The sequence below is a fragment of the Capra hircus genome, chromosome 6, assembly GCF_001704415.2.
Source record: "Capra hircus breed San Clemente chromosome 6, ASM170441v1, whole genome shotgun sequence".
In the NCBI taxonomy this organism is placed as follows: domain Eukaryota; kingdom Metazoa; phylum Chordata; class Mammalia; order Artiodactyla; family Bovidae; genus Capra; species Capra hircus.
The window spans coordinates 13,140,083-13,163,206 of record NC_030813.1 but is presented as its reverse complement, the minus strand read 5'-3'; the positions used below and the strand labels follow the sequence as shown (position 1 = coordinate 13,163,206).

The 23,124-nt window shown below is 39.4% G+C and overlaps 1 protein-coding gene across 1 annotated transcript in view; it reads left to right on the top strand.

Moving 5' to 3' along the window:
* The window catches only part of ANK2 (ankyrin 2), a 574,309-nt gene continuing 552,018 nt past the window's right edge, over positions 834-23,124 (top strand). The window contains exon 1 of the mRNA XM_018049208.1: positions 834-1,011. The gene's annotated coding sequence lies outside the window, so the exon portion shown is untranslated. The remainder of the gene's footprint in view (positions 1,012-23,124) is intronic.

Genomic DNA, 23,124 nt, shown 5'->3' with positions numbered 1-23,124 from the left:
CAAATTATAAGGAACCTTGATAAAGCTATTACTTCCACAATTATTACAGAAATAGAGCTAGCAGCCCTGTGCCAAATTAAAGAAAATACTGAAACGATGCCTACTGTTCAAATATTCACCTCCTCCCTGCAATTTAATATTCCGCCTTTGTTGCTAGGTATCTGGTAGGTGATCAGTAAATTGTCACTGAATGAGTGAACAGAAGCATTAACATGATCCTGACTTTCTACCTACTTACTTATCCGTCTCTCTAGGTCTACAAATCTATCTCTGTTGGACTGTATTATGAGTTCCCTCACAGTGGAATTATTGTAACTGGCCCTGAATCTAGTGGTTACTTCCCTGAGATGATCTTCTGTGAACTAAAATCAGTGGTGACTGGCTTATAAAATCTACAGAGACCCCACCAATATTTTGTGATACCTATGTGTATAACATGCGTGATAGTCTACAGAAAGGTTGTGGAGGTGGTGGTGATGTGCAGGTGAAACTCCCCATTGTATTGGCATCGTGACAGTGGCTCATTTCTCACCTTCCCAGAACCAGGCGTGGAAGTCCAGTTACTTCCCATATAGCTGATGAATTCTGGCTGCAAACGAATCCAGGTCCTTTTCTTATTTTTCCTTCTGTTAGAAACAGAAGAAATCAAGCCAGAAAAATATTTTGTGAGAAAACAGCAGTTCCTTATTCTGTACCACCTGCCTAAAGGCGAGCTGAAGGCACCCCAGTGATGCCACCCACGAGTGTGGACGAGGCTGGCGGATGGGCCGTCACGCCTGGCTGGTCTGATGTCACAGCAGGTCATGTGGTGCTCTGTGGGCAGCTGGGACTGGCCCGCCGAAAGCACATGGATTACAGCCTGAAGCCGTGATGGGAAAGTCGGCCCCTGGGCTGCTGTCTCCCAGACATCAGCCTGCGGGGAAGCTGGGGGCTCTCTGATTTGCTCTGCTCCGGGGCCCCCTCCTGCTGCATGACTCACGGGCGCTTTGCTGAGAGAAGCTGCCGCTCCCAGTAAGTGCTTAAAGACGGGCTTTATTCAGAGCGTTTTGGAAGCGAAAAGGAAGCGATGGTGTTGATGGGGGTGCCTGGAAGCCCTTTGTAAAACACTCTGCCAGAATCTGGGCTGGGCAGCATTGCTTTCTATGCCATCCTGGAGTTCACAGGCAGCGCCAATGTGCAGATGTCCCCCAGCCCTGATTTCGGTTTGTTTTCCACATGATGTGTTTTTCTGAATTTCATTTTCTATTTTTGTGGTTGTAGTGTAGATATGCTGGATGTGGTTAAAGCGAACTGATTTCAGGTTCGCAGACCCCTGGGTGGACTTGGTGTGGTCTCTGTGTGGTAAGCGAGCGGGGAGAGAGGGTGGTGGCTTTCTAGGTCAGAATCATTGCTTATGTTAAGAAATTGACTGTGTCTGTGCTGGAAAAATATTTAGCAGTTGCTGGTTCTTTTCTGCTTTGGGTGAGTGTTGAGAGAGAAAGCAGGGTGAACCAGCAGTGAGGAGCATGTAGATTTAGAGTCACTGGTGTTGATAAATTGCCTTGTTTTTAATGGTCAAATCATGTTAGGTGGTGTCAGCTGGCGGAACAGGTGCCGGCAGTGGCAGAATGATGGAGTTCTCACTCTCTTTTCAAATTGTCTCGCCTGGTTCAAAAGCCCAATTAAAGAGTGACGAGAACTGCGAGAGTGCAGATTCCTAAGCCCAGCTTTTGGGGGCGATTTTAATTTTTTTGCTGGTAACATGTATCACATTCCCACACTTAGGCATCAGAAGAGATTCTCACCTTGGCAGTGTTTAGGTGTGGCCTTTTTCGAGAACAGGGGAATAAATTCAGTAACATCTTACTGTTCTTTCTGGGCATATGACACTGAATGTTTCAGAGACTGAAAATAAATGTGTATGGTTGTAAGGGATTTTCAAGGGAAATTTAGAACAAATTGTTTGTCTTAGCTTTTTTTTATGAAGACTTGACAGAGTTTTAGGTCAAGTTATATAGGATGTCTACTTGAAGGACAATAGCAAATACATAGACTATGTCTTTAAGCATTGAAAAATATTTATTCTTTCTTTGTTTTATTTTGAGGGATAACCTTAGTCTTTTCTGTGAGTCTCTGCATAAACTGTGGACTTTGGGGCCAAAGACCAATTCCAGAAACATTTAAGCATTGAGGAAACTTTGGGGTGGGAAAGATGGTGAGGTGGGAGCAAGGAAAGTAAGCAGAGATGAGGTCTATTCTTTTTTTATAGCCTTTTGCAAGAGATGATTTAAGTCACAGAACATCACACAACAGACAAGAGCTTGCCCCACCCATAGTGCTGTGAACATGGATTATTCACTTGCCATTTTATTCCACTAAATTGTATGAGCACTCAGTGCAGAGAGGGTTCCAATTCATCCTTTGAGCTCTGTGGAATAGAGTACAAGCCAAATAAAATGAAGCATAGAAAAATGAAGCTTCCGCCTGTTCTGCCCCACCCCACCTTGTCTGCCTTCCATATTGTTGAGTGAAGCCAGATTTATGCCGGAAAGGGCCCTATCACTGCTTGTAATTCTGTTAGTTATTTCAGAGACGTTGACAAAGGCAGAGGAAATGCAGCTGGTACTCTGCTGGTAAAGTAGGTGAGCACAGTGTGAGGCGTGTCTTCAGAGGTGCTTTCACTGACACAGCCCTCTCCCGGCCTGAGACCACACCTCCTTTTTTGGCCATGTGCCAAATTCCATCTCTCTGAAGGGAAGCCTGATGAAGCGCTGTCCATGCTTGGGCGTGTTGATTCCTTGGATGCAAACTCGAGGAGCCCTCATCTCTTTGTAAGAGAACACTGCCAACTTCTCAGGATAAAGATGCCCATTTATGGGAGTTTTAGAGTTTCTTTTCTGCAAAAGTCGATACATGGCTATGAAAAGAAATGGAAGGAAATGACCCATTTCTCCTTCTTACAGTAAATGCTCCGTTTACTGTCTTTGTATTCCCTTGTCTTAATATCATCTCTTTTGGCAGGCTATGATTAATGCAGAGAGGCCATCTACACCCAACTTTGCTACTTTTCAGGGAAAGCACGTGCAGGGAGGGACTTAGAGTTGAACAGACCTTATTCCCTTATTTTAAGAGGGGGAGACTGGCCAGAGTTATACATGTGCTGAGTGGTAGAATTAGGACTAGCACCCAGATCTCAGTCTGCCTTCTGCAGTCACACATCACAAGGAAAGAGTCTTTTCCTATGTACTGAGGTCCCCCCACCCCAACTTGAGGTTCTTTTAATTTAGGTGTGGTATTACTGGAGTCGTAAAACCACTGGAATTTCGCTTTCCTTAGAATATCTTGGAATAGATTGGAAAGTCCTTAAAGAGACAATATTCTTTTCCTTAGGGGTGTAGCATATATACAGTCTTCACAGGTCATGTGGTGAGATCTCAAACACCTGATCATCAGTTTTCCAATCTTGCCTTCCTGGGAATGGGACTACCTTAACTAATAGAAGGATTCTTATTCTTTTATTTTGGCAAATCAAACACGCCAAGAACATTTAGAAACTTCTTCCCATTTGGGTAGTTTTCTGAGTCATATTAATGTTCTTTCTTTATGCAGGCCCTATTTACGGTGATGTATTTAAAACTGTTTATAAGAGATGCTTAATTTAAAATAAAATTTCAGCTTGACTTACTCTCCTAAGATTACTGCTAGACCCAAAAGAATTTTTGAAACATACTTATTGATTTAATGATAAGATATACAGAACACCACAATGCCTCTTGTGAGTATAAAAGATAATATAGTATTACACTGTTCCTTTATGGTATTAGAATGTCCATCTGTTAATTATTCAATCTAATTTTAGTCAGGGTGTGATTAACATAGTTGTTTGAAAATTTTTTTTCTAAAATAAATATGAATAAATGTCACATGTTATTCATATATGTTAATGCTATTTGTAAAAGCAATAAACATGTAATTAGATTGGGTACAGTTTAATTGCATTTTTTGGAAACCTTCACTACAATACAGAGGCCCTCTGATTATCTCCTTAATGTGCAATAATCTGTTTCTACTGGTCCAGTGAAGGTGTCTTTTCATTCTAGACATTAAAGTATAGTGATATATTGGGAGAAATTAGTTCTGGTAGCTTTGGGTGGTTTCAACAAGAATAATTGGAACACTGTTCTAAGTGCCTGCACTCTCTAGCTCAGAAACAAATGGCTGCATGTGTGACATTTCTAAATGGTGACATAGTCAAGAAACCCTCTGATTTTTTAGTTTAGGCTTCAGGTTATGGAGAAGGGGGGAAAAACAGAAAAGGGAAATTAGGGGTTAATGTTTCTAATAAGGGAGAGACTCCAAATAAAGGAACCACTTATTTTTTAAAAGATGTAACTAGGAGGAAATTTAAAAAAAAAAGTGTTCAGTGGAGCCTCCATGCAGTGAATGGCTGCTGCCGTGGCTGGAAACTTCACTCTTAGGTCTCGGGTGCCTTTAACTGGTTCCACGTAGGCTGAAAGCACAAGCAAGTATCTCTTGTTGTAAACAAAGCAACAGATTTAAGTTAATGCTAATGTGTTCACAGCCAGATCCTAAAGCTTTTCAGGGTCATTATAACACACTGGGCTCTTAGCCCATCCATCTAAATGTCTAAAGTAGGCTAAAGTTATGGATCAGCCTATTGTATACACCATCCCACATGAGAGCCAGATGCTACTGTTTACTGTGCTAGTAACTCAGCCAGCTTCAATGTGAAATCTGAGATTGCAGTTTGGGGTCAATGGAAGCTATAGATTGATTTTTCCAATCATGAATTCAAGGTCCTATGCTCCAGTCTGTTTTGATTAATGCTTCTTTTTAGAGCAGTCTCTTAAACCTAATATACACCCAACTGTCTAAACTGTTTAGATGAAGAACTTCCTTGTGAAAACTGTTTATTGTCTTTTGGGCTTTGGGTTTGGTATAGGTCTTCAGCATGTTTTTGTCCTTTGTCATGAGCACAGAAAGGAAGGCATGAAGATCTATTGTATAATACTACACTTGAAAATACCACTGCAACACAGCCCTTGAGAAGACTGCATAGAAAAATAGTTCTATGTATACCGATTTAGAAAAAGACTACCTACTCCTCTCAGTTTCAGAGAAAATTCTGTCATTTGAGACCCAGTATTGGGTTTTGTTGACTTATATATATGTCTTATTTTAATCTTACTTCATTTGATTTGTACCTTTTTTATCCAATTTTCAGGAGGTATCATAAGTAATAATAATAATAATAGCAATTGCCACTGCTGAGAACTTCCCATATGCTATACCCTGTACCAACATTTCATTTATTGTGGACATTTCACAGATGGTAGGGTAAACTTGCATCAAAGCACATGACATCAGCCAAGATTCCAACCAGGTCTTTCTAAGTCTAAAGTTCTCTACCTTATAACTTATGCTTATTGTTTCACCTATGGATTTCTATCGAGTTGTGCACACAAACTAAAAGGTTATAATAGAGCCCTTTTTATCTATATACAATACAGATTTGGTGATGGGGGTGTAATTTACAGATGAGGAGGGACTGCCTTTATTTTAGGTAAGATTTCGTTGTGTTAATGAATTGTGGTATGATATGGTTAAAAGGTATGGGGAAGGCTAAGACGTAACACTAACTTGCTTATTAGTGTTACTCTAAGTATAGCATCTAGAAGACAGTCCCCATAGCAAGTTACTAACGAAAATATAATTTAACAAAACTTTGAATTACAGGATCTTATTTTTAAAAGAGTAGTTCTTTCAACTTTATCCAAAACATGGTAGACTTTACTATAAAGTTCTGCGATGATTAAGGACTTCCTAAAGTAATCAATGAAATTTAATGCACTAATGTCCAGAGAAAACCATAATTCAAAAAGATACATGCACCCCAATGTGAAGTAAGTCAGAAAGAGAAAAACAAATATCATATGTTAACATATATATATATGAAAACTAGAAAAATTTACCGATAAACCTATTTGCAGTGCAAGAATAGAGGTGCAGATGTAGAGAAGGTACTTATGGACACAGCAGGGGAAGGACAGAAGAGACAGATTAACATATTTACACTACCATGTGTGAAATAGATGCTAGCAGGAAGCAGCTAAATAGCACAGCGAACTCAGTTTGGTACTCTGTGATGGCCTAAATGGGTGGGGTGGGAGGGAGGCTTTAGAGGGAGGGAATACATGTATACTTATAGCTAATCATGTTGTTGTATAGTGGAAACCAATACAACATTGTAAAGCAATTATCTTCCAATTAAAAATAAATTTAAAAAAAGAAAAAAAAGTAATTTAATGCACTAATACTCCAAGAAAACTCTAATTCAAAACATCCATGCACCCCAGTGTTCATTGCAGCACAATTTACAATAGCCAGGACATGGAAGCAACCTAAATGTCCATCAGCATAGGAATGGTTAAAGACAAGTGGTGCATATATACAATGGAATATTATTCAGCCATAAAAGGGATGAAATTGGGTCATTTGTAGAGATGTGGATGGACCTAGAGACTGTCATACAGAATGAGGTAAGTCAGAAAAAGAAAAACTAATCTATGAATGCATATATGTGGAATCTAGAAAAATGGTATAGATGATCTTATTTGTAAAGCAGAAAGAGACACAGTTGTAGAGGACAGATGTATGGACACGAGGGGTAAAGACAGGGAAGAATTGGGAAGGTGGGATTGACAATATGCACTATTGATGTACACATAAAATAGATAACTAATGAGAATATTGTATAGCACAGGGAACTCTCCTTAATGCAATGTGGTGGCCTGAACATAAAAGAGGTCCAAAAGGGAGTGAATACATGTATATGTGTGGCTCATTCATTTTGCTGGACAATAGGAACTAACAGAATGTTGTAAAGCAACTATACTGCAATAAAGATTCATTTAAAAATTAAATATTTCACAGGACAATATTACTAAAAATCTGAAAAAGCACATTATCATATTTGTTATGTTTTCCTTCTTTTGTGTATCTTTCACGTCCCTGAACTTGAGTAATCAGTTGGCCATGTATCTTTGAAATCTAGTTCTTGAAAGAAAGGTCAGGTTTTACCTTTGTCTTCTCAGCTGGTCACAGTGGCTGGTACAAGATGTTGCTTGTTCTCGGAGGGCAGTTCTTTCAAGGTGTAAGGTTAATGGTTGAAACTTCAAAGTAGAGTTTCGTTTGATTTTTTAAGAGAATACATTGTAGAAAAACAGAAAAGCATCGAAGTACTCCAAACTGAACTGCTTGTGCCTTGGTTTTTGGCAAAGCAATCTGACAAATCCTTTCATGCTGGCCGTTCAGGATAACTACATATTGTTGCTGGTCTTGTCTGTGACACAAAAATGCCCTTGAATGTGCTATCCAAGAGCTAATGCAAAATAGGTTTCTGAAAATTTTACATATTAGATCTTTTCCTCATCTTGGTGTTGGAACATCAGCTCTGCCATTCCTAACTTTCCCTCACAACTCAATATCCTTGGTTTTATAATAAAAGAAGCATTAAACCATCCCTAATGAAGAATGAAGCTGAGTTGCAAAGTGGATCTTGCACTATTTTACAGCCACATGACTATTTTGTTTTGCCCGGGAGAGCCTATTGGTTCTCCATGTTGTATGTCTTATGCTCACTAAAACTGTCGGTATATAGAAAAGCATGTTCTTTCCAGTTGTAAAGGGACTTGCGGAATAATACTGCAAAATATTAAATGCCACATCCTAATATTGTATGGTATTTAATTTCAGGATAAATTAAATCCTATAAGAACATGTGACCCAGATGTTGCTAATAAAAATAATTATTATTCTAAAATTTCATACCGGGAATAATAACATTCCATGATTTTCTATTTGTTATGTACTCTGACTTCATTTTTCATTAGTGATTGAAAAGAAATTTGGGAAAAAAAATATTTAAGAAGGAAGCGTCTTTGTGCTTTATAATCTCCCAATATGCTGCCTCAGTTAAGTCTAAATTGTTGCTGTAAAAAGACAACTAGACATTTGTGTTTAGGCACTAATCTATTTAAATTATTTAAAATTAAATTTGGAAAAAAGGCAAATCTTCTCTAATGACCCCTAGCCTGGTGTCTGTTAGCTGAGCAACAGTTACCTGGGTTGAAAGGACACAGAATGATCTGTAGCAGCTGGATTGCATATAGGTCTCATTTGAATGTGGGACAGTTTTTAGTTTTTCATTTGGAGGCTAATAGCTTTACAATATTGTGTTAGTTTCTGCTGTACCAACAATATGAATCAGTGTGAAAGTAAAAGTGAAGTCGCTCAGTCGTGTCTGACTCTTAGCGACCCCATGGACTGCAGCCCATCAGGCTCCTCCGCCCATGGGATTTTTCAGGCAAGAGTGGGGTGCCGTCGCCTTCTCCGATGAATCAGTGTAAGTATACGCATACTCCTTCCGTCCTGAGCCTCCCTCCCCCAGCCCGTTCCCACCTGTCTGTCACAGGGCACTGAGCTGAGCTCCCTGTGTTGTGCAGCAGTGTCCTACTAGCTGCCTGTTTTACACAGGGCAGAGTATATACGTCAGTGTTACCCTCTCACTTCATCCCGCCCTCTGAATGGTGGTCTTGCTTTCAGCTTAACCACTGAAAAATAAACAGAAAAGATCTGCTCTCCTGAAGGAGGGCTGGAACACAGAAATATAAAAAGGATTGAACAAGAAGCAGCCAAACCTGAGGTAGTAAGTAAGGCAGATGATAGTAAGCTGAAGTGGCATTCTTTTAGACCATAGTAGCTTTAAAACACAATACACAATATTGGATTAAACAGATGGCTGGAGATATCTGATTTTAGAGACATCAGGGCAATTTCCCAACATAATTGGAAGGATCCCAAAGTTAGATTAGTTTAAGCTGTGGCCGATAATCACAGTTAATGATTAGTTTTGATGATACATGATATACCAGATGTTTATACATTGCTTTTTTTTTCCTTTTAATTTCTGATTTATGTTTTTGAGTATATAATATAATATCCTAAATTTTCCCCTGTGGTGAAGGATATATCTGCAATGCAGGTAGCTGCAGGAGACATGGGTTCGATCCCTGGGTTGGAAAGATCCCCTGAAGAAGGGCATGGCAACCCACTCCAATATTCTTGCCTGGAGAATCCCATGGACAGAGAAGCTTGGCGGGCTGCAGTCTGTGGGGTTGCAAAGAATCAGACGTGATTGAAGCAACTTGGCACGCATCCTAAATTCAACAGATACAAAAGGACAAACACATCTTCTTTCTTCCGTGTGCTGTAGTTGCCCTCTTCAGAGACAACTACTGATTTTAGTTCTATGTGTATTTTCTGATTATATTTCATGATTATGTATATATATGTATATACTCAATGTGTACATATATATTAGCATAGTACATACACTTTTCTGTTTTTTTCACTTAATATGTCTTGAGTATTGTTCTATATCAGTATACACAAAGTTGCCTTATTCATTAAGCAAATATTTTATCGTGAAAAATACCAAATGTATACAAATTTAGGATATATAAGGAACTCCAGGTATCTATTATCCAGCTTCAACGTACATATTAATATTTTGACAGTTTTCCTATATATGTTAGAAAATATTGAGATTATCATTAACTTTGTTCCAATGATACTGGCCTTAGTTATTAAGTTAAAAAGAAAAATTCCTTATTGATTAGTGATACATGCTGATGTATTTATAAATGAGATGATATGTTGTCTAATATTTGAAATTTACTTTAAAATATACAAGAAAAGATGTCTGTAGGAGGAATAGCTTGAATCAAGATTGACAAAATGTTGAAGCTGGATGGATGCAGATTCATTGTATCACTTCTCTGCTATTGTGTATGTTGGACAATTTCCATAACAATACCTTTGATACTCTGATTTCATCTCTGCTGCTGCTGCTGCTAAGTTGCTTCAGTGGTGTCCGACTCCTAGCGACCCCATGGACTGCAGCCTACCAGGCTCTTCTGTCCATGGGATTTTCCAGGCAAGAGTACTGCAGTGGGGTGCCATTGCCTTCTCCGGATTTCATCTCTAGCTCTCCTTTTTTCTCTGGAGTGTTTTAAAATAAATAGAAGATATCGTGTAATTTCACCTATAAATACTTTAGTTTGTATTCCTAAGGCATACTGAACAAAAACCCACTACAATGCTATTATCACACTCAGAAAATTGATATCTTTAAGTATAATTTATGATAAAATCCAGCCTATTTTTACATTTCCCTGATTTTCTCAAGGATGTCTTTTAAAAGTTGTTTTGTTTAAATTAGGAGCCAAATCAAGTCCACATATGGCATTCATTAAAACTTTTAAACTTTAATAATTCTCTTCCTTTTTAAAAAAATAATTCTCTTCCTTATTCATTTAAGAAACTAAGTTATTTATCCTAAGTTCTTTTACCCCACCATCTGGATTTGACTGTTCCCTCCAGGTGTTGTTCAATTTGTTCCTCTATCCCCGTATTTGGGCTTAATTGTATTCAGATTGAATATTTTTGGCAAGAATCCTTCCTGGGTGGTGCCTGCTGTGTTCTGCTGTGTGGATACATCAGCTTAGGAGGCTCATAGGGCTCACTTTTCACTTAGAGTAATTGAGAAATTGAGCAGAGGATTTGGGTGGTGTCGGTCCAATCTGCCTATTGTAAAGTTTCCCATCAACATTTTATCTAATGTTTTTGGCATCCTGTGATTATTACTGCCTCAGTCTCGGACACGACTGAAGTGACTTAGCAGCAGAAGCAGTCTATTAGTCCATTAAGGTGGCAAAATGATTTTCTAGTTCTTCCAGTCCTTTCTTGCATCTATTGCCTGCAAGTGTGTACAAAAATATTTCTCATATCAACTTTTTGATTAGTCGAAATACAGTTGGCTTATTCTTTTAAAGACCATATGGCATTTGTTGTTGCTCAGTTGCTAAGTTGTGTCTGACTCTTTGCAACCCCATGGATTGCAGCATACCAGGCTTCCCTGTCCTTCACTGTCTCTCACAGTTTGCTCAGACTCATGTCTGTTGAGTTGATGATGCCATCCAGCCATCTCATTCTCTATCACCTACTTCTCCTGCCTCAAACTTTCCCAGCATCAGGGTCTTTTTCAATGAGTCGGCTCTTTGCATCTCGTGGCTAAAACATTGGAGCTTCAGCCTTAGTGTCAGTCCTTCCAATGAATATTCAGGGTTGATTTCCTTTAGGATTGACTGGTTGATCTTTTTGGTATTCAAGGGACTCTCAAGAGTCTTCTCCAACACCACAGTTCGAAAGCATCAATTCTTCAGTGCTCAGCCTAAGGTCAACTCTTACCTCACTAAGACCTCATCTTAGTGAGGTCTTCATCTTAGATTTATGCCTCCACTTACTGCTACACTTACACTTTTACTCTCTCACCCCTATGGACTTTGGCTTCTAGCATCTCCGCTCCTTACTTTCTGATCTCTTTCTATTCTCAGAAGCACCAAATGTTGATGAACTAAGGAGACATTCTGCAGTACTCCTTTGTCCCTGTTACTGGATAAAACTGGTCTTTCTCAGCATTACCTCATTTCTTTTCTCCCATGTTCCTGTATAATAGCTGACAAGCGCTTTTCTTTCACTGGCCCCAGGTTTTTCAGATATACAGTGTACAGGAAGGTTAAGTGATTTGAAATGATATGTTGAAGATAATAACGGAGTCAGCACTGCAGACTGGAAAAGAACAGTTGGCTCCCTGATGCTTGATCAGGCCGTTTTCAATGAAATCTGCTGAAGGGGCACACTCATATTTTAGTAACAGTCTGGAAAACAAGAGGTACTTTTGGTAATTCTAGTGATACTCTATCTGCTTTGACAGAAACATACCATGAACATGTGCTAAGTCTAAAAAGTGGTGAGGCTAAATATTTTGACAAATTTAAATGACTTTTAAGTATTGAAAAGTGGTTTTGGTTACGATGAATGGTGTATTAATGAGATTTGGAGCAATCACAAACTCTCACAGAATGGTTTTGTTACTTAGGTGAAAAATAAAATATAAAGCAGAGGAAAAAGATCAGGAACATGGAGGCTGCTTATTTTTTCAGTGACTTTACAGTTAATCCATGACAAGTTAGTTGAGATGCAAATGACCAATGTTAAACAATAATGACCCATCTCTGCTCTTTAAACAAAAATTTTATGTGCCTAGGATGAAGGATGACATGAAAAAATTTATATGTAGCAGTTGAAATTTTGTCTTGCACATTCTTAGTACCTGGGACTTCTTCAGAGGAAAACCTCTATAAAATGCTTTCATGTTGTGTGTTCAGTTACATGGCTAATCATTAACAAGTTTAAAAAATGTTAACAAAGAAAAATACTTCTGAACTCTGAGCTTCTGACATCAAGAGTTATTAGACTTGAGTTCTTTTTCAGGAGCTATTTAACATTCTTTCACATATTGTACCAGTTGTCAGAGACCTGGCTTGCAAACAGATCTGGAGTTCTCTTGAATCCGAAGGAAACTGATGAATAAAGGTGGCGCGCTCTCTCTTTTTTTCTGCCAAGAGGTCTGCCATTTCTTGGACGTTTTGCCCAGTAGCCTGGTAATGTAGACATCTTCCAGGCCTTCTTGTAGGAAGAATTACATGCACAAACCGTTATCCAAAACTGACCAAATCATTCTTAGGCATAGCTTTGCAGCATAAATACTTAGTCCCTGCATTCAACAATACCCCTGCCTCACTGGGCCAGCTTTTGCAGCTTCACTGAAAGGTGTGGTTACTTCTGTTACTTCTGACTGTGAAGAGATGCATGAATTTCTGATAGCCCCCACTGAATATTCATTTTGTTAATTTCAGCTGTTTTCCATTAAAATAATATGTGCTCCTTATTAAAAACATTCAACAGAATACGACTCAGCTTTGCCAGCAGCTTTTGTGTGGGAGAAATTCATATTAAATTAGAGCTTCTCCCTCAACTCTTCTGTTTTCATCCAAATACCAGAAGTTCCACTGAGGTCTCCCATTTGACTTATCTGAGGACACCTGACAGAGATGAGAAAAGGGCCCTAGAGCAGAATCTACCAAACTGGAGCTCTAGAGGTCCATGAAATGTTAAAGATGCTCTGTATCAAAGAGTGTTCTGAGGGAGTTCCCGAGTGGGCCTGTGCTTAGGACTTCCCACTTTCACGGTTGTGGCCCCGGCTTCAGTCCCTGGTCAGGGAACTAAGATCCCGCAAGAGGCAGGACACAGCCAAAAAAAAAAGTATTTTGACTTGAATAAGATTGAAATACATTGTATGCGGCTTCCCACACGCCTTCCTCTTTAATATACATTAGCAGAAGGGAAGCTAAGCTAAGTCACTTCAGTCGTGTCCGACTCTGTGTGACCCCGTAGACGGCAGCCCACCAGGCTCCCCGGTCTCTGGGATTCTCCAGGCAAGGACACTGGAGTGGGTTGCCATTTCCTTCTCCAATGCATGAAAGTGAAAAGTGAAAGGGAAGTCGCTCAGTCGTAACCGACTCTTAGAGACCCCATGGACTGCAGCCTACCAGGCTCCTTCGTTCATAGGATTTTCCAGGCAAGAGCACTGGAGTGGGGTGCCATTGCCTTCTCCGAGCATAAGGGAAAGGTACTGACAATTCTTGCTATTGGCTATGATTCTAAATACATTTGACGATAAAAAATTTTTTCTATTTTTTAAAAAAATAATTATCAGTAGTCTTCTCGAGGATATCAGTGTATCATGTTTGGTAACTGTTGTTCTTAATGTGGTCTTTGATTCTAAGACTTAACTATATTGCCCTGAAAAAATAAAATAAGAAGCATATATTAGAGTTGACTCTAAATATCTCCTAAATGACATATTTCCTATTTAATTGTCTACTTATGTGCAACTTAGTTTATTTATATATATTTTTTAGTTTATTTATATTTTAAGGCAACCAACTTTCATAATTTAAATTCAAAAACTGATATTAAGAATAACTTGTATTTCTGTTAATAAGTATTTAGAATAGTATTACATGCATACAAATGTTACGTGACTGTGACCACACAAACAAAATTGTTTTAAGAAGGGAGATAGTATCTTGATTTTTTTCAAGGTGTGTAGAAAAATTGACAATTTCTGAATCACCAGACTACTTGAATCTGTTAATTTGTTGAAAAATTATATTCATCTTTTTCCTATTTTGAGAAGACAGTTCCTCTAAAGGGGTCCAGAATGGTACTGGTCACTTAAGTTGATTCTCCTGAAAGCTTCCAACAATGCTGTGAAGAGAGCTTTAGCCTCCCCTTCTGGGTTCATGGAAAGATGGTCCTTAGCATAGGTTGGCAGTGCGATCTTTGTCAGATAAGACTTTCATTGTGCTTTCTTTGTTTCTTTCTTATGACACCAGTCACTTTTTAATCATGCATTATTAATTGTGTTTTATAGTTTATCTGTACCAAGTAAAGTTCCTGAGAGTATATATCCGTCATGTACCTGTTTCAGTGCTTTTCCCTTAGCCTGGACTGGACCAGTGTTTGTCAAATGAATGACTCAATGAATGAATGAATGCATTAATTTAGAATGGAAATCCCAGCAATATCAGGTGTGTCTGTCAATTATCCATCAGTTGATCCATGCATTTTTATCCTTCCCTACTTAAAATTTGAGGAAACTCCCAAAGATACGTATATAGAGAGATTAAGGAAAAAGCTAAATTAAGATTAGGTAAGATAATTACAGCAAAGAGAAGGGTTGGAAAGTAAAATGAGTAGGACTGAACCTTGTTCTGAAAAATATATACCATAAAATCTTATACATTTGCAAGGGGAGAACATTGATTTGGTGTTAAACTTACTAGAAGCGTATGAAGGAAGCAGTTGATTTTCTGTATCTAGAAAATTATGTTGCCAGTTGCTCACATGGAACAGTTATTGCTGAAAGTATGACCAGAGAGAAATTCTTCTCATGGTACATCAGGAGTTTACTGTGTAGTATAAAGAATAATGTATTCAGCTTGTCTTTAAGTACAGCAAGGCATTTCAAAGAGTATTATATTACCCTTGGTTTATACTGGTAGCATCTTCACCATAACTTATATAAAAAGTACAGCTGTGGAAAGGGATAAACAGTGGTTCATGAAATCCTGTGATAAAGACAGAATTGGAAAATATCTGTTAAAACATTTTTTGCAAAATCTATATTTAGCAATTAATGTGGATATAAAGTTTCACTAGCAGGTAAAAGAAAAAAAATGTGGAAGAGTATAAAATGTATTATATCATTATTAGAATAATTATAATCAAATAATAGAAACAGTTGTCTGGAGATGGGGCTCAAATATTGATGAGCATCATTTACTTTTTTTTTTTACTTTTCTATGTATAACTATAGAATGCAGCAAGCAGAGCTAGTTGTTAAACAGCAGGGAAAATTCAGTTAAATAGAGAATATATTTCTTCTTTAGGTTGTAGTTTAAGCTCCTTTTCAATAGAAGGAAATGGACTGTAGTGAAAATTCAGATACCAGTTATCCCAGAAAATGATTACTTAAAGAAAGGTGAGAATAGAAACCAATTAAAGAAGAGCAGGCACCTGGAGCCCTCTCTTGGGGATGAGGAAAGTTAGATAGAAATGTTGTAACTGCAGGGATGTGATAGCAATAGTATGTCTTTTGGGAAATTAACCATCAGTTTCTTATGTACTTGTGTGGATTTTATATTGCCGTCTTGTAACAGAGGCACCACCAATGTCAGTTTGGAGGTATTTGTCCACATGCAAAAATTTACTGAGGGCTTCCCAGCTGGCTCATTGGTAAAGAATCTGCCTGCCAAAGTAGGAGCCGCGGGAAATATGGGTTTGATCCCTGAGAGGGGAAGATCCCCTGGAGGAAGAAATGGCAACCCGCTTCAGTATTCTTGACTGGGGAATCCCATGGACAGGAGAGCCTGGCAGGCTGCAGTTCATGGGGTCACACAGAGTCAGACACAACTGAAGTGACTGATCACACACAAAAATTTGCTGAAGCGTTCGATAAAATGTGACATCCCCAGAGTTAAATCTTGGGGGCTTTTTTGGCTTGTTGTCTTAATATTAGAAATTCTGAGGTTGGGGTAAAACCTTACTCTGACCTCCGTCCTTACTTCTGGCTTGTGGCGCTGGTGCCGGCAAGGGTAAGCAGACAGATTTAGGATGGTAAATCAGCCTTCTTATTTGGTTTCTGATTTCTTTGAGTCACCATACATTCAGGAGTTTTAAGCCACATAAAAAAATTATAATCCTGACCCTCAAAATATTTTCTCCATCCCTCTTCCCTTTACTTTTTGAAACAGTAGTCTTGCCCAACTGTATCTCCTTCCTGTTAACTTCTAATAGGCCGACCCCTACAATTTCACTGACTTTGTGCCAGCAAAAATCCCCAAGTTTATTAGCCTCTTTAAAATCTCCATCTTAGTTTTCCTGTGCCCCATTTTATATTTCTAAACCAGTCTTCTTCCTGTCTGGAGTTCTCTCCTCTCTCTTGACCTTCTCCTACCCCTGTGGCTATTTCTTTTTGGCCTCGTAAAGTGCCTTTCTTTACCTTTTAGAGATTATTCTTTTGTGTATTTCTCTAGGTTTTCTCTCCTTTTTCTGGAAATCTCGTTCATCCTGAGGTTTCCACTATATGCTGATGATCCCTGCAGGAGTCAGAGTGAGGCTAAGCTGCTGCAACAGAGAGGTAGATGGGTGATTCTGTTCCATCTGGTCACCCAGAATCTCAGTTTTCTTCTCTCTTGTACCTTCACCATCTGCTAATGTGCTGTCTTTATTTGTACTGTCTGCAGTAGCCCAATAGTACCAGGAAATGAAGATCAAGAATGGCCCAAGGAAGTGACAGAAAAAAAAAAACCAACCCAAACTATGCAGTGTTTCTGCTGAAATTGCATTGATGAGGATGTAGTCTGCTGACCCCCTGTAGTATCTAAAGGGGTTGGGAGTGAGCTTAATGACTAGCAGGATGAAGGGGGAGAAGACAAAATTATTGGGCCCCACAAAAATACCTTTAGCCCCACTCTCTGATGTTCCACATTCTCAGATCTGTCTGCTTTTTGATGTCTTCATTTTAAAAATATATTTCATTAGTTTTTTTTTTTTAATTTCAACTTTGTTGAGGTGTAATTGACATAAAATGATAAGATATTTAGAGTATATGTTGTGGTGATTTGATTCCATAAACATTGTGAAAGAATCTTCTCATTTAATGTGATGTCTTCTTCTGTGTATCCTGTAGACACCTCAAACTCGTCAAAATGAAACAAATGTGAACTAATTGTTTTCTCCAAGTCTACTCCTCCTAGCAAACTTTCTCATTCTTAGTGGTCATTACTATGTTGCTTAAACTATAAAAAACTTGTTGTTCAGTCACTAAGTCCTGCCTGACTTTTTGAGACCCCATGAATTGCAGCATGCCAGGCTTCCCTGTGATTCACTATCTCCTGGAGTTTGCTCAAACTCATGTCCATTGAGTCGGTGACGATATCTGACCATCTCATTCTCTGCCCCCCACCCCCCCGCCCCTCTTCTCCTCCTGCCCTCAATCTCTCCCAGTATCAGGGTCTTTTCCAATGACCTTTTTTTTTTTTCTTTTTTTAATTCTCCATGGCAAATTTGCGACCAGGTTCTGTATATTTTATTTTGGCCATGTTGCATACAGGATGCTAGTTCCCTGACCAGGGATAGAACCCTGCTCCCCTGCAGTGGAAGTGCAGTGTCTTATCCACCAGACTATCAGGGAAATCCCTCCAAATTCCATATATTTAAATTGTTGAATCCATCCTTCTACCACTGTCTATGTCTATCTAGACCCTAAGAAACTTTATCTTGGGACTTCCCTGGTGGGCCAGTGGCTGGGACTCCAGCACTCCCAGTGCAGGCAGCCTGGGCTTGATCCCTGGTCGGGGAACTAGATCCCACATGCCACAACTAAGACCTTGCCCAGCCAAGTAAATAAATAAAAATAAATATTTAAAAAGCTGTATCATGTATTATTTCTGAAGTCTTCTGACTGATCTCCAGTCCAAAAGTTGTTTCCTTAAATGTCTGTCCTCTCCACACAGCCACCGTATTTATCTTTCTAAAACACATATGGATGATTAAAATTCTATAATGGCCCTCCATTTGCTGTGGGTTTTCTTTAAATATGATTTTTAGAACTGGAACCCCTTTTCCCTTAAAATAAATACTATTCCAAATTCCCCCTATAAAAATATGCAGAATTCTTGAATGGGCATTGTCCTTAGAATGTCATTTGAAAATTACTGGCCTTGGGATTTTAATTCAGATTACTTGTTGATAATTAGAAGTCTCTCACAACCCAGTCCTAGCCGACCTTCTCAAACTTACCTTTAGCCAGTATTTCTATCATCTCTGTTCTAGTCACGTGGCATCAATCACTCCAACACGAGTCAGGTTCTCCTGGGTCTGATTTGCTCCTGTTTCTTCAGTCCTGAGTGGTGCCTCCCTGTTTGCTGGCCACACCAGTACTCACGTGCAAGAGCATGAGCTTTGGAGCTAGATAAACTTGGCTTCAGAGCTCATCTGAGCCTTGATTTCTTCTTTGGAAGAATGGATTAAATAAGTGAATCTACACAAAGTACCCAGGCCAAAGAGAACCTCAAAATGTCGTTTCTTCCCTCCCCTTCTCCAATGCCACTTCTGTATTTCTGTGTGTGTGTGATTACTGCAGGAAGAAGTTGGTTTCCCCAGTCTGTGTTTCTATAGCATTTGATAATGCTTCTGTGGGCTTCCCTGGTAGCTCAGTGGTAAAGAATCCATTTGCCAATGCTGGAGAGTCAGGTTTGATCCCTGGATCAGGAAGATCCCCTGGAGTAGGTAATGGCAACCGTCTCCAGTATTCTTTCCTAGGAAATCACGTAGGCAAAAGAGCCAGTGGGCTACAGTCCATGGGGTCACAGAAGAGTTGGGCATGACTTAGCAACTAAACAACAACAATGCTTCTATAAGAGAACTGTAAATTATTATATTTATGTATGTACATGGTTGTCTCACCTGTTGGACTTTGAGCTCTTTGAAGACAGGAGTCTTGACTCACTCACCTTTTATCCTCAGTGCTAGGGAAAAACAGATATAAAACAAGTGTCTTTTAAGCTGATGTGCATTGAATTGAATTGAAATGAAATGGATTTGTAGTAGACCAATAAAGGTCAATCAGTTTTCTTGGCTCCGACTTACCCTTCCCATGAGGAATGGTAAAGGAATTTGGTGGATGTGCAAATGATGTTTTGAAATAAAAAGGAGCAGACTTATGATTTTGAACATGAAATGGCAACTGCTGGACTGTGAAACAATCTGCAAAATTGCATTTATTCTGGAGTGTTTTGTTTTGGCATCAGTAGGGTAGAATGTTGTTTCATAGTCCATGTTTATTGAACCATGTAAGGGATTTACAGGAGCATCTGTTTGGAGGCCAAAGTTGAAGTGGGGCACAGTCCCAAAAAAGTGACATGTAAGACAAATTGATGTATTCAAGCATTCAGAGTTGACAACATAATCTGCTATTTTTATAGAGGGCATTTTGGCACTTGAAGCAGGGTATATATTTATGTGACAAAATCAGGCTTAACATCAGCTTCCCCCTATCAAATAAATTATTCTTCTTTATTTCTTTTTTTTAATGTAGTAAAAAAAATATAACACATGATTTACCTTCATAACTGTTCTTGTGTGTGTGTGCTTAGTCACTCAGTTGTGTCCAACTGTTTGTGACCCTATGAACTGCCTCCTGTCAGGCTCCTCTGTCCATGGGGATTCTCCAGGTAAGAATACTGGAGTGTGTTGCCATGTGCTCCTCCAAGGGATTTTCCCAACCCAGGGACTGAACCCATGTCTAGCTATTTAAAGGCAGATTGTTTACCGACTGATCCACCAGGGAAGCCCAAGAATACTGGAGTGAGTATCCTATCCCTTCTCCAGGGGATCTTCCTGAGGAATTGAACCGGGGTTTCCTGCGTTGCAGGTGGATTTCTTACCGGCTGAGCTGCGAGTGAAGCCTTCATAACCATTCTTAAGTGTATAATTTAGTGGTGTATATTTACAATACTGTACAGCAGATCTCTAGAACTTTTTCATCTTGTAACAGTGAAATCTATACCCACTTAACAGTAATTATTCTTTTTGCTTTATCCCTGCATTTGGCAACCACCCTTTTAGTTTCTATTTCTGATTTTGACTTCTCTAGATAGTTCACATGAGTGGTATCATGGAGCATTTGTCCTTTCATGACTGGCTTATTTCACTTATAATATTCTTGAGGTTCATCCATGTGGTAGCATGTGACAAGATTTCTTCCTTTTTAAGGCTGCATAATATTTTCTTATTTGTATCTGCCACATTTTATTTATCCATTCACCTGTCAATGAACTTTTGGATTATTTCCATCTCTTGGCTATTGTGTTGATGCTGTGATGAACATGGGTGTGTAAATATCTTGGAGATTTTCCTTTGAATTCTTTTGGGTAAATACCCAGAAATTAGATAGGTAGATAATATGGTAATTCTGTTTTTCATGTTCTTTTCAGTAATGGCTGTACCACTTTGCACTCCCACCAATGTGCACAAGTGGTTTCAGTTTCTCTTCATTTTCACCATGTTATTTTCCTTTTTTTGTAATGGCCGTCCTAATGGGAGTGAGGTAGTATCTCATGTGATTTTGATTTGCATTTCTCTAATGATTAGTGGAGAAGGAAATAGCATTACTATGAAATGGCATTACTGGAGAAGGAAATGGCAACCCACTCCAGTGTTCTTGCCTGGAGAATCCCAGGGACTGTGGAGCCTGGTGGGCTGCCATCTATGGGGTCGCACAGAGTCAGACACAACTGAAGCGACTTAGCAGCAGCAGCAGCAGCAGCAATAATTAGTGATGTTAAGTGTCTTCTTTGGACAAATGTCTATTCAAGTCCTTTGCCCATTTTTTAAATTGGATGTCATTGTTGTTGAGTTTTTCCTTACATTGGATATTAACCCCTTATTAGATATATGATTTATAGTTATTTTCTTCTATTCTGTAGGCTGCTTTTTTCACCCTATTGGTTGTTTATTTTGATCTTCAGGAGATTTTAAGTTTGATGTAGTCCCACTTATCTATTTCCGCTTTTTTTGCCTGTAGTTTTGGTGTTCTATTTGACTTTTTAATTTCTTTCAATGGCATTCTCAGTCTTTGTGTTATATGGGTCTGAAGTTTTTTTTTTTTTTTTTTTTTAAGCACTTTGAGAATCTTTAATTCAAGATATTTTAGAAACAAAATATCTACTATTGCTTTCAGAAAACAAACAGGGCAAAGGTGGGGAGTGTTGGACCACTGAGGGGCAGCATTTGAGACGGTTCCTGGAATGTGGGACAGAATGAAAGAAGAGGAGAATAGAGGAGGAAGAGGAGGAGAGGAAGTATATTTTCTCAGCCTGTGCCACTGATGCTGATCACTCTGTATTTTCTCTATAATCCTGTACTTTGTATAAACATGTATGCTGCTGCTGCTAAGTCACTTTAGTCGTGTCCGACTCTGTGCGACCCCATAGACGGCAGCCCACCAGGCTCACCCCATAGACGGCAGCCCACCAGGCTCCCCCGTCCCTGGGATTCTCCAGGCAAGAACACTGGAGTGGGTTGCCAATTCCTTCTCCAGTGTATTAAAGTGAAAAGTGAAAGTAAAGTCGCTTAGTCGTGCCCGACTCCTACCAGGCTCCTTCGTCCATGGGATTTTCCAGGCAAGAGTACTGGAGTGGGTTGCCATTGCCTTCTCCTGGGTCTGAAGTTTTGAAGTTAGCCCTCTCTATTCTTCCTTGTCCCCTGTAATTAGTAGTTCTTAGTACCCCTCAGTTCTATAGTAGTTCTTATACCCATTCTCTCTCTCTTCACTCCACTGCACATCTGGTCGATCAGTCCTCTTAGGATTTCTCTGTCTCCTCATGTGTTGTCTCTCACTTTCCCAGGCTAGGTGATTCACTGCCTCTAGCTTATGCTTCTTAAAGAAGCATGTGTCTCGTCATCGATCTGTTTAGAATACTTAATGTTTGCCCATTGCTATCCAGAAATGTCTGAATTTTTCTAAAAGCTGGCTCTGACTTACCTCTCTAGCCTATCATTTGCTCTTTTCTCTCGTTCCCTACACAGACTTTATAGATTAGTCAATCAGGATTAATCGCCTTTCTTATGATGCCCCGTAGTTTTCCGATTTTGCCTGTGCTGGTCTTTCTGCTTGGAATGCTTTAGCATGCATTAGTGGCCTGCGTTTGGTTATTCATCTCTCTGTGTGTCATCTTCTGCACTTATTTCTTTGTACTCACTCCTAGGGAATTCAGCTTTAACTATAACCTATATGTTGCTATTTCTTAAATCTACGTCACTGTGTATGGTCTCATTGCCTGAAGAACATTACTGAGGATTTAGGGGACTAATGACTGGCACTCAACCGCCACACCCGGATATGAGCTAGGTAAGAGAGAGACTGGGAGTAAGTCAAATGAAACCAAAACACCATCTTTACTATTAATAAAGTTGCAACTGGAAAAGTGGCTTATACTTAGAAATCGAGTTCCTCATACTGGGCCTAAAATTAGACAGTCCACTTTAAAACTTGAACAGGTGGAGGATCAGCAGGATGTACCTCCTCCTGGTAATTGCTGCCCAAGATAAGCAGAAAAAGGAGAGATGTGGGACTTGTCTAACTTTTACTCTCAAATTCCTCAGTCAGCCTCATGTGGGAAGGAGTGAATGAGGAGGTGGAGTGAGGCCGGGGGATTGCACTACTGGACATTCATCCACGTGGAGGAAACATCGGGAGTGGGAGGGACATTTCTCCTTCTCCCCTCACATACTTATCTCCTTATAAGTATCTCCTTATAGCCCAGGCTCATCCCAGATCCATGTTCATCACGTCCTCCTCAAAGACAGCTTTCCTTCCTGACTACTCTTATTACACTAGAACTTCTCAAGTAACTTGACTTTGCTCATTTTCCACAAGTATAATATCATTCAGTTCAGTTCAGTTGCTCAGTCATGTCTGACTCTTTGCGACCCCATGAACTGCAGCACACCAGGCCTCCCTGTTCATTACCAACTCCCAGAGTCTACTCAAACTCATGTCCGTTGAGTCGGTGATGCCATCCAACCATC